At 43.3% G+C, this 12,134-nt stretch overlaps 1 protein-coding gene across 5 annotated transcripts in view; it reads left to right on the forward strand.

The window, feature by feature from the left end:
• The window catches only part of foxp4 (forkhead box P4), a 465,538-nt gene that overhangs the window by 406,855 nt on the left and 46,549 nt on the right, over positions 1 to 12,134 (forward strand). The window lies entirely within an intron of this gene.

Here is a 12,134-nt window from a genome sequence, read left to right on the forward strand (position 1 = left end):
TTGGATTACAATATCTTGCATTTAAAGTGCATCCTTAATACATTGAACATTTTTAAGTAGAAGAAATGGCAGGCAAAAGCCTGACCAAAGCAGGTGAGCATAAAATTGCCAAAGTGGTGGGCTTGAGGAAACACCCTACAGGAGGAGAAGGAGAAGGATTTGGAGAGGGAAATACAAAAGGATAGAAGCTGAAGGCATGACTTATAATGTTGGAACAATAAAATTCAGATCGAAGAACGTAGCAAGAATTGAAAGAGTGTAGAAATCACAGAGAGTATAGGGTTGATAGGAGGTGTATTCTAACTTCTCATTCTTTAGCCTTTGGCTGAAAGGAATCTGGGAGTTCTGAATGGCTGCCCAAGGTGCCCATGACGAGGGAGCATCAGCTGAAGGAAACAACCATTGCTTTGAGCATAACGCCATGGTTAATTTCTTTGCCACTGTGGCTGGTTAACCTCTGTCTAGTGGCAGAAACATCTCACTGCAACAGCAAGCAGTGCTGAGGGTCACACAAGTTGTTTTCACACTCCGTCACCAGTTTCCTTTAATTAGTTCATTTGCAATTAGATCCCTTTGTTCCTAACATGTTAGAAAAGACATCAAAGGAAAGTGTTTGTATGTTTGCCAATTCTCCGACACATGAGAGGATTGAAAAATAACTAGGACTGATAAAAGGAGGCAGATTTGTGGAAATAACTGATGTAAACACACACTTATCTTTTCTTCTGACTAAAATCATTAGACTGTTACAAATAAAAGAAACTACTGCCAGACACAGTTTGATAATCTAGCCCTCTGCGTGCTTTGGGCCACCTTGCTGTGGGTAATAATTTAGTGACGTCGAAGAAAATACGGCAAGCTTTGTTAGGTCGGCATATGATAATGTCATGGAGCTCAGCAGGATGAACATGATTGAGATGCAGATCAGCCCTGATTTAATTGAATGACGGATTGTGGTTGTGGGACTGAATGACTTCCTTTTGCTTCTGTGTACCTAAGGCTGAGGCACTATGATCTAAAGTAGGATTTGATGAAGCTTAATTCCCTCACAGTGACAAAGATAAGGATTAGCCATATTTGTCACATGTACATGTTAACATCAAAACATACAGTGAGATGTGTCACTTGCATCAATCAGTGAGAATGTTGCTGGGTAGCCTACAAGTATTGCCAGTCTTCTGGTGCCAAAATAGCATGCCCACAACTCACTAACCCTAACCCGTACCTCACTGGAATGTGGGAGGAAGATAGAGCACCCAGAGGAAACCCATGTGGTCTCAGGAAGAATTTACAAACTCCTCACGGGAAGTAGTGGGAATTGAACCCGGATCGGTGATTGCTGACTATGTAATAGCATTACATGAACCGCTATGCTACCATGCTGAGGGGAAGAATAAGCAAGAGGTTATAACTGGTACTAAGGATTAGATTAGATTAGATTATAAGGACACGCAGTCCTCTTTAATTGTCATTTAGTAATGCATGCATTAAGAAATGATACAATGTTTTTCCAGAACGATATCACGAAAACACATGACAAACCGACTTAAAAACTAACAAAAACCACATAATTATAACATATAGTTACAACAGTGCAAAACAATACCGTAATTTGATAAGAACAGACCATGGGACAGTAAAAGTCTCAAAGTCTCTTGAAAGTCCCATCATCTCATGCAGACGGTAAACCTCCAGCGCCGCCAATTTGCCGATGCAGCATCCTGGAAGCACCTGACCACAGTCCGACTTTGAGTCCGTCCGAAAACGCCGAGCCTCCGACCACCACTTCGACACCGAGCACTGAGCACCATCTCTGCCGAGCGCTTCGACCCCGGCAGCAGGCAATAGGCAAAGCCGAGGATTTGGGGCCTTCATCTCCGGAGGTTCTCGATCGCGCAGTAGCAGCGGCAGCGAAGCAGGCATTTCAGAAGTTACTCCAGATGTTCCTCCTCGCTTCTCACAGCTGTCTCCATCAAATCTGGATTGTGCACGGCATCCTACTTCCCAAATACGATAGTCATTCGGAACGGCCGCGCGCGTTGCGTCGCGCCGCCATCTTCTCCTCCCTCCAGTGACAGGAAGGGCAAGCTTAAAAAAACGTTAAGAAAATAGAGAAAGACTTAGCTGCTTTAGAATCCAGTCAAAGAATAGTAAGTTCTTGAGAGTCAGTGTGAGCTTCATGATGGTGGAAGATTACACCTCAAACCAATCTTGTCCAAGCACCTTACAACACAGCCAGAGCAAGATTATCCAAACTGAAACAGCAATAACCAAGGCATCTGTAGTCACTTAAACATTGCTTCTCTCTGCCCGAGACTGAAATAATTCAAGATTACATCACAAACAACTAAAAAGACCAGATGGAGATACTATCTCCACCAAGAAACTGAACTGCTGGAACTACTCAGTGCATCAGCAGCAACTGTGGAGGCAAAGGGTAGGCCAATGTGTGGGGTCAAGAGCCTGCATCAGGACGGAGAGTGTAGAGTATATAGAAGTGAGACAGAGAGGCTGGTAGGTGATAGGTGGAACCAGATTAGGGGAGTGGGACGGGGTAGGATGAGCAGATGGAGCTAGGTGATGGAGCAGGGCTGGTAGGTGATGGGTGAGTCATAGGGTCATACAGCACAGAAACGGGCACTTCAGCCCATCTTATACATGTAGGACAAGGTGTCAACACTTGGCCTATGTCTCTTCCTAATCATGCAGCCGTGTAACTGCGTTTTAAATACTGTAATTGTACTTCCTCTGCCATCTACTTCCATATTCGCGCAGACGGAGGTAGGTGGAGGAGCGAGGGGGAAACATAAAGACAGAAGCTGGAAGGTGATAGATGGAGACAGATAAGGGAGGAATGATGAACTGTTTCAATGCTCCTTTCCCACAGCGAGAGCCTTCTGCTCCTTCCACCACCACCACCACCCACACACTCTCATCTGGTTCCACTTACCACTACCACCCTCTGTCGTACCCCTCTCTTTCACTTCTATATACTGACTATATTTACACTCTCATTTCTGATGTAGGATCTCAGCCTGAAACATAACATAGAAACATACAGCACAATACAGGCCCTTCGGCCCACAAAGCTGTGCTGACCTTGTCCCTACCTTAGAACTACCTAGGCTTTACCCATAGCCCTCTATTTTTCTAAGCTCCATGTGGCCATACAGGAGTCTCCTAAAAGACCCTATCGTTACTATCCCTTTCCCTCCACAGCTGCCTGATCTACTGAGTTCTTCCAGCAGTTTCCTTTGTGCTTCAGTTTCAAGCTTCTGCAGTTACTTGTGTATCTGTGTCTGCAGTCACTACAAACTCAGTGCTGAATGCAGACAGTGCCAGCGAGAACATGTCAGCCATTCATTCTGGTCAAATTCCAGAGTCTTTGGCACCTGGTTGCACCTTCATCAAACATCATCTGCCAGACTGAGAAATCAATTTGCTCCTCCCTGCTCAAGTACAATAGAGGATGGACAATTAGTGCTCTTCTTCCTGTGCGCTGGACCATAAGGACCATTGTTTTCTGTGTGTGTGTGAGAGAGAGAGTTAGTTATCACTTGGGGGAAGTTAGTCCAGTACTTCACCCGCATGAGAGGGAGGCAGGAAATGAAACACAACACAATATCACAAGCTGTTCATTGAGGAGGGTTAATAAAACCAGCCTTTGCTCCATGTTCACACATGTGAACACAAACACACACACACACACACACACATACAAAGATACATTCTCTGTTGTTCATGAACACCCACACTCGATATTAAAAGAGTGGGCTCATATTTATTGTGTTTACACGGTGTGTTCAAACTTCTGGAGTTTGAACGATGGTAAATTCTTGGTGATGTTGATAGACAGTGCCCCTTTGTTCAAGGTAAAGGAACAGAGTAGCAGTACTGTGTTTCAGAACCAAGCTGTGCAATGTTGCTTAAGAGGAAGGGGTGAGGTCATTCTCCTTTCTGTAATCACCAATGACGAGCAGAAACCAAGAGAAGCTATCTGTTCCCCTGTGAATCCCAGATGAGATCATTGTTATGAAGTCACTGGCCTTGCAGATGGTGAGGGTGGGGGAAAAGAAAGGACAAAAAAAATTCTCCAGAAACCGCAGATTGTCACCTAAGCAATCATTCTGAATTCTGAAATAAAACACAAGCAAATAGCCCTTAGTGCTGGCTTAACACACCAGGCCATCTCAATGCGGTTGCAAGAGACTTCACTATGGAGGTCAGACAGGTTGTGAGTAGGAGTCTGGCAATCAGTCGATTAGCCAAACTGAAACCAGATGTTTCTGAGCATTCTGTGGGATTTGTTTTCACTATCCCATAATGGCTGGATAATCATTGCATAACGAGCAGAGAAATTGGTTTGCATGTTTCCCTTCTCAGCTGACGCAGCAAGTACTGCCCATAAACTCGTCACTTTAATAAAACCCCTCCACTCAAGAAAATACACAAATAAGCATTAAGGTATTTCAGACTGACAGCAGAAAAGTGTAGCTTGAAATTGAGATAGAGAAAAGGTTTTAAGAACAAAAGAAGTGAAATGATGTGGTGATCATTTTACTGGTCTCTTGAAGTTTAATCCCCAGAAGGGCAATCTGAAACTTTGAAGTGAACTTTAAAATAAATCGTTATCAGTAAATGTAGTTAGGAGCTTATCAAATTGTCATAAAAATCTAACTGATTCACAACTGCCTTTCAAAGAAGGAAGCTTGCTGATCTTATTCATGCCGTGCCAATATATGACTACCATCCCTAAACACACTTTAATCTTAACTCACACACAAAATGCTGGAGGAGCTCAGCAGGCCAGGCAGCATCTATGGAAAAGAGTAAACAGTTGACGTTTTGGGCCAAGACCCAGTCCTGATGAAGGGTCTCGGACTAAAACGTTGACAGGATTCTCTTCTCCATAGATGTTGCCTGACCTGCTGAGTTGCTCCAGCATTTTGTGTGCATTGCTTAGATTTCCAGCGTCTGCAGATTTTCTTGTGGTTGTATTTAAACTTGACTGTTCTTCAAATAGAATTATCTCTTAATTTTGGTTGAGAGATGTGCAGCAAATTTCCAGTGTGAACTTGAGTTTCAGAGCTCCAAGCTAGGTCATTGATTCGTGGCCCTGATCAAATCCCATTGATTTCCTCATCTCAACTGCAAGGCAACAACTCCTGATCCTAGGAGCTATAACTACTGTTAAGTTCATGAGGTTGACATTGAGCATGATGGTATTAAAGAGAAGACAGTAATCAGCCACCATCTTTACATCTCAGCATTCATTTCCAGTGTTTTCAGTGAAATGAAAATTGACTGTGGGTGGGGTGGGGGGTAGGGAAAGCATGGTAGTGGTGGAGCACATTGGGGGAGTGATGGGAGGTGAGTTGCGACAGCATTGGCTGTAAGTCATTTATGTCTGAGGTGCATGCAATTGAACAGCCATTTGAAGACTCAGTTTCTAAACCTTCTGTGCCTGTTAGCTGCTTGAGAGGAGTTAAAGTTTTATTTGTTGAACAATACATTGCTGTCAGCAGGGAGTCAAAGAAATAATTTATGTTAGCTCTGAAGATGAGAACTGACAAATCTATATTGAGACAGAATATATATATTAAATCCAAAACAGAGATTCTCAGAAATTTGTATCCCATTGCAACCCTGAAGACCCACGTTAGCTCTTATGTTAAATGGGTTGGTCTATTCACAGCTATGGACAATACGCTGGAACGACTGGATGATCATAGGTGCCTATGCTTTTGAAACTCGTAACTTAACTGTCCTTTGAACAGTTGTCAACAGATGGAATTTAATCCCGACAAATGTGAGGTGATGCAGTTTTGGAAGTCAAATTCTGGTAGGACATATGGAGTAGATGGCAGGGACCTTAGGAGCATTGATGTACAGTGGGACCATAAGACAGGGGAGCAGAATTAGGCCACTCAGCCCCTTGAGTCTGTTCTGCCATTCTATCATGATTTATTTATTATCCCTCTCGACCCCATTCTCCTGCTTTCTCCCGGTAATCTTTGACAAGCTGATTAACCAAGAACCTATCTACCTCTGCGTTAAATATCCTCAATGACTTGGGCTACATAGCTGTCCATGGCAATAACTTCCACAGATTCACCACCCTCTGGCTAAAAAAATTCCTTCTCATCTCTGTTCTAAATGGACATCCTGTGTCCACCATTGCTAGACTTACCTACTACAGGAAACATCCTTTCCACTTCTACCCTGTCTAGGCCTTTTAATATTCAATAGTTTCAATGAGATCCCCACCCCCTCATTCCTCTAAACTTCAGCCAGTACAGGCACAGGGCCATCAAATGCTCCTCATGTGTTAACCCTTTCATTTCTGGAATCAATCTTGTGATTCTACTATTGGCCCTCCCCAATGCCAGCACATCTTTTAAGGGACCCAAAACAGCTCACAATACTCCAAGTGTGGTCTGATCAATGCCTTATAAAGCATCAGCATGACATTCTTGCTTTTGTATTATATTCCTATTGAATTGAATGCTGACATTGCATTTTCCTTCCTTATTACAGATTCAACCTGTAAGTTAACCCTTGGGGAATCCTGCACAAGGTCTCCCAAGTCCTTTCATACCTCTGATTTTTGAATTTTCTCCCCACATAGAAAATAGTGTTTGCCTTTATTCCTTCTACCAAAGTGCATGACCATACACTTCCCTACACTATATTTCATCTGCCACTTTGCCCATTCTCCCAATCCTGCAGGCTCCCTGCTTCCTCAACACTACCAACCCCACCACCTACCTTTGTGTTGCCTGCAAACTTGGCCACAGAGCCATCAATTCCACCATCCAAATCGTTGACATAGAATGTGAAAAGAAGAAATCTCAATATCCACCCCTGCAGAACACCACTTGTCACCAGCTGCCAACCAGAGTAGGTCCCTCTTCGCCTCCTGCTGATCTACCAAAGTTCTATCCATGCTAGCACCTTTCCTGTAATACCATGGGCTCTTGTCTTGTGAAGAGCATTGGAACGTAATTCCATAGATCAATAAATGGCAACACAAATGGATAGATTAGGTGAAGAATACCTTCAAAGGCCAAGGTAATGAGTATAAGGTTTGAGACATAATAAAACCTTGGTTAGAATACACTTGGAGTATTGTACAGTTTTGGTCACCACACTGCAGGAAGAATGTGATGTCAGTAGAGAAGGTACAGAATACCTTGCCTGGAATGGAGGCTTGTATTTATAAGGAGAGACTGTATAGGCTGAGGTTATTTTCACTGGAAGGTAGGATGCTAAATGGGTGGTGGGATGGAGATACGTCTCGATCAAAGGAGGTGTAAGGCATTCCTTCCCTCTGCTAACCTGCAGGTCATCCTTGGGCAAGGTGTAGCACCTGCCTAGGTCATGAGAGGCCATGAGAGCAGGTGATGGACGGTCGTATGAACAGCTGGTGCATATCGCAAGTCCTGGTTGTGCGACCACTGACGCCAGGCAGACAATCCCTGAAGGGCATTGATAATGGTTGGGGTCACCCATCTTGTAAAGACACAGCGCAGAAGAAGGCAATGGCAAACTACTTCTGTAGAAAAATTTGCCAAGAGCGAAAACGAGACCATGATCACCCATATCATACGACACGACACATAACATAAGGGGTGACTGAATGGAGGGACATACGGAAGATAGAATTTCTTCCCAGGGCAGGGTAATTCAGAAATAGAGGACAAGGTTCAAGGCAAGAGAGGAGAAATTTAAAAGAGATCTGATGGGTAAGTTTTTCATATAATGAGCTGACAGAGGAAGACACAAATATAGTGTTTAAAAGGCAGTTGGACAGAGACTTGGATAGGTAAAGGCCATAGGCCTATTGTAGCCAAATGGAATTAGTGTAGATAGACATCTTGATCTGCAGGGACAAGATGGGCTGAATGGAGTCATTCCCGTGCTATGCAGGTCTATGATTCTATGATTAAGACTTCTAACTAATCTGAACAGAAAATACAGGAAACACTCAGAAAGGTCAAGCAGACTTTGTCGGAAGAGAAAGTTGCTGCAATTTTTCAGATTTCCAGCATCTGCAGGATTTTGATGTTAATTAGCAATCAACTGAGCTCTTCTCTTTAAGTACTCTCTGTTTTAATGTGGGAATCATGGCAGTTAATTTGCAGGTAGCAAGCTCCCAGAAACACCAATGAGATAGCAACCAGATAATCTACTTTGAGTGCAGAGAGGGAAAGGAGGAAGGGTTGGCTTTGCTTCCTCTCCCGTCACTTTCTCCAAGTCCACGATTTCCCCTGGTGTAATTGTGGAACAGCATCCTTGGCTGAATGGTCTCCTCCTATCCTGTCTTATTGGTGCCAGCAGCGATCCCCAGTTAAAGCCAATGGACTGGCTGAGGCTTCTTCCTGGCAGCCTGGTCAGTACAATGCTACAAGCTTAATCTGTGTTAAGAAGCACACCTTGGGAGCTGGTCAAATAGCAGCAACTGAGGCAAAATAAGTGAAAACAATCTCAACATGAGCTCACCCCACTGAAACTTCAGCAGGCCCTTCTAGCAATCTATTGGACCTTCCCTCATCCTCAAAGAAGGCCGGTTTCTTAAAAGCTCTCTCTCAAGATACAGGTTTTACTGACAAAGCCGACATTTATTGCTTGTTCCAATTGCTGCAACTTAAGCATAAGAAAAATAAGCAGGAGAAGCCATTTGGCCCATTTCTCCTGTTCCACCCTTCAATAAGATTGCAGCTGATTTTTTCTTCAGTGCTGCTGTCCTGAACTAACCCATATTTCTTCATTCCCACAATAACTGCAATCAGGCAGTTAAAACTCAGTCACATTCATGTGGAATTAAAGTGACACATAGACCCAAGCAGGATTGAAAGAGCATGGGTTATTTTCTTTCCCCCAGAAGGTATTAATGATTCCCTTTAGATTTTTACCATAGTATATTCTAAGCATGATTTTACTGGGTTTATTTAGATGACCCATCTCGACTTCCAGCAATATGATTTAGGCCTTTCCAAGTCAGGATTGCATGAGATTGTAGAGTGGGTAGGGTCTCCTCATTAATCCTTGTCCTTTCTCTGACCCACCACCTTACCCCTGATTCATACCTCAAAGGCAGCATCAGCCAAGATCATCAATATGTGGGAGATGCATTTCCTGCAAACTCACACATTTGTAGAAAACATTTACTTTGAAAACACTTCTCAGAGCCAAAAAATTCAGAAAATTCATTTATGATAAAATAATTTCCATGCTCATTCCTAGTCTGTTAAGTCATTAGAAAAAATGGAGCCAAGACTTTAACAAAGCATTCTTTATTACTAATGCTGAAATTCTCAGTTGTAATAGAATATGTTTGAGCTTTAATATCCATACTGGTTATACTTTAAGATCAGCGATAAACTGTTCATTTTTGTTATGGTATGAGTTGGTTGGCATCCATCTGTCTCGAAAGACAGTGGGTGATTACCATCACCATCACAAGCCTGGGCGGAAGGTATAGAGATCCTGAGATGCCCAGTCATCAAGATCCCCCTCTCGGCCTCACCAGTGTAGTCCAAAGGAAAGCTTTTGAAGCAATACGTTTGGCACCAGCTTGGCTGCAGGAGCTGCCGGAAGGATGTTCAATGACGTTCAGCCACCTTAGGGGCTCCACTCCATATCTGCTGTCTGGCTTTACTCCTGCAGTCTTCATCTCTCCCAAGGCTGCCCATAAGGCAGTGGGGCTACTTACCCATAACCAGGGGTCTGGTTAATGGGCACCAGGGTGTGTCCACATGCCAGTGGGCTTGTGTGCAGGGGCCAGACCTCTTCCCCATCCTCTGTAGTTCGGCCTGAGTCCAAAAGGAGTTCAGTTTCTTTGTGTTGCCGGCAAGGAGGCACCGAATGAAGCTTGCCGTTGGAGAAGCTATGTACCGGCAGGGAGAGACTCACACACCAAATTCTCCCTTTCGCAAGACTGCTAACCAGCAGTGGAAGTGAGAAGCACTACCCACTTCACTACCATACTAAATTCATCACAACCATTTTGACACCAGTATGAGTCAGGTACAAAATTTTAAAAAAACCTGGTAGCTGATAAGGAATTGGGGCATTATGCCATAGCCAGTAAGAGAAAATGTAGTCAGTAGAATAAAAAGGAGCACATTGAAGGAAGAGAAAAGATCATTGGTTTAAATCACATTGAATTCAATGCAAGAGGCTTGACAGGTAAGGTGGATGAACTCAGGGCATGATTGACTGGGAACTGTGATTACATAGTCATAACAGGGAAGGGTGAGGGAAGGGCAGGACTGGGAGCTCAATGTTCCAGAATACAGATGTTACAGGCACAACAGAGATGTCAGTCAGAGATGAGGGGGAGTTGCCTTCTTGATGAAAAAGGACATAACAATGGCCATTGGAGAGGAGATTCTTGGGGGAATCATCCAATGAAACCATTTGGGTAAAACTTGGACATGGTCACTCTGATGGGATTGTATAATAGGATCCCAATAATCAGCTGCAGCTGGAGGAGCAGGTAATGTAGAGAGGCTACAGTTATTTGGTAAACATAAATAAGTTAGCGTTAGTGGGAGAATTTAACTTCCCTAATATTGAGTAGGCTAGCCATTGTGTAAAAGGCTTGGATAGAGTATTATTTGTGAAATGTGCCAAGAAAGCTTCTTTTATCAATATATAGAGGGAACTACTAGAAAGGGCAAAACACTGAACTTCCTTCAAGGAAATGAGATGGGACAAGTGGAGGAAATATCTGTTGGCGAGCACTTTGGGTCCAGTGATCATAACTCTGATGGTTTTTAAATAGTAATGGAGAAGGATATGACTAGTTCACAGGCTAAGGTCCTGAACTGGGGCACAGCAAATCTTGGAGCCATTAGGTGTGAGTTTGCAGTGGTTGATTGGGTGAGGTTCCAGGAAATGGAGCATCTGCCAAGTGGGGGGCCTTTAAAAGTGGGCTGTCAAGAATTCAGTGCCTGCATGTTCCTGTTAGCGTGAAGGGGGAGGCTGGTTGGTTTTTGGAACCCTGGTTGACAAGAGATATTGAGGTTTTGGTTAAGAAGAAGAACAAAGCATCTACTGGACATAAGCAATTTGGAACTAGTGAATCTCTTGATGACTGTAAGAAATGTAGGAGTGCACTGACAGTCGGAGAGAAATTAGAAAGGCAGAAGAAGATATGAGAAAGATCTGGCAGGCAAGGAGTGGCAAAATCTCAATAGGTTCCATTGATATATTAAGAATAAAGGAATAGATCCTCTTAAGGATCAGTATGGGCATCTGTGTAGAACCAAAGTAAACGGGTGATATTTTTAATGGAGATTACTCCCTTCAGTTTTTAACTGTAGAAAAAATGATGGAAACTAAGGAAATGACTGATGTTCTCCTAGAACATGTGTAAATTAGCTGGGATGAGGTATTGGTAGCCTTAAAGTGCATTAAGCTAACTAAACTCCCAAGGCCTGACTTAGTGCATTGTTGGATTTTGTGGGAAATTAGAGAAGAAAGTGTGGAGGCACTTGCAGAGATATTTGCTTCATCTCTAGCCACAGGTGAGGTTTTAGAGGACTGGAGAGTGACTGGTGTTGTACAATTGTTTTAAAAGGTTAACAAAAATAAGCCAAGAAACTACAGGCCAGTGAGTCTGACATCAGCGGTGGGTAAGTTGCTGGAGGGGATTCTGAGGGACAGGTTCCACAAAAATTTGGAGAGACAGTCTAAATTAAAGCAGTTAGCATGACTTTGTGTGTGGGAAGTCATATCTGACAAATCTCCTGGAGTTCTTTGAGGAAGTACCCAAGAGGGTTGATAAGGGTACAGTAGTAGATGTTGAGAAGATGGACTTTAGTAAGGCCATTGAGTAAGTCCCTCATGGCAGGCTAATGTGATAGTTCAGACCACATGGGATTTAAGGGAAAATCACAGATTGGATCCATAATTTGCCACTGGTAGGACTCAGAGGGTGATATCAAGGGTTATTTCTTGGATTAGATGCATACCACATGGTATCAGTGCTGGGACACAGGTTTATATAAATGATTTGGGTGTGAATGTAGAAAGCATGGTCAGTAAGTTGGTGCATGAAACCTTAAACAGGTGATGGGGTAGTTAGTGCAGGATGATTTTTGTCTTTGTTCTTGAGTTCTTGAGTT

This window comes from Mobula birostris, chromosome 14 (genome assembly GCF_030028105.1).
Source record: "Mobula birostris isolate sMobBir1 chromosome 14, sMobBir1.hap1, whole genome shotgun sequence".
Taxonomy (NCBI): Eukaryota; Metazoa; Chordata; class Chondrichthyes; order Myliobatiformes; family Myliobatidae; genus Mobula; species Mobula birostris.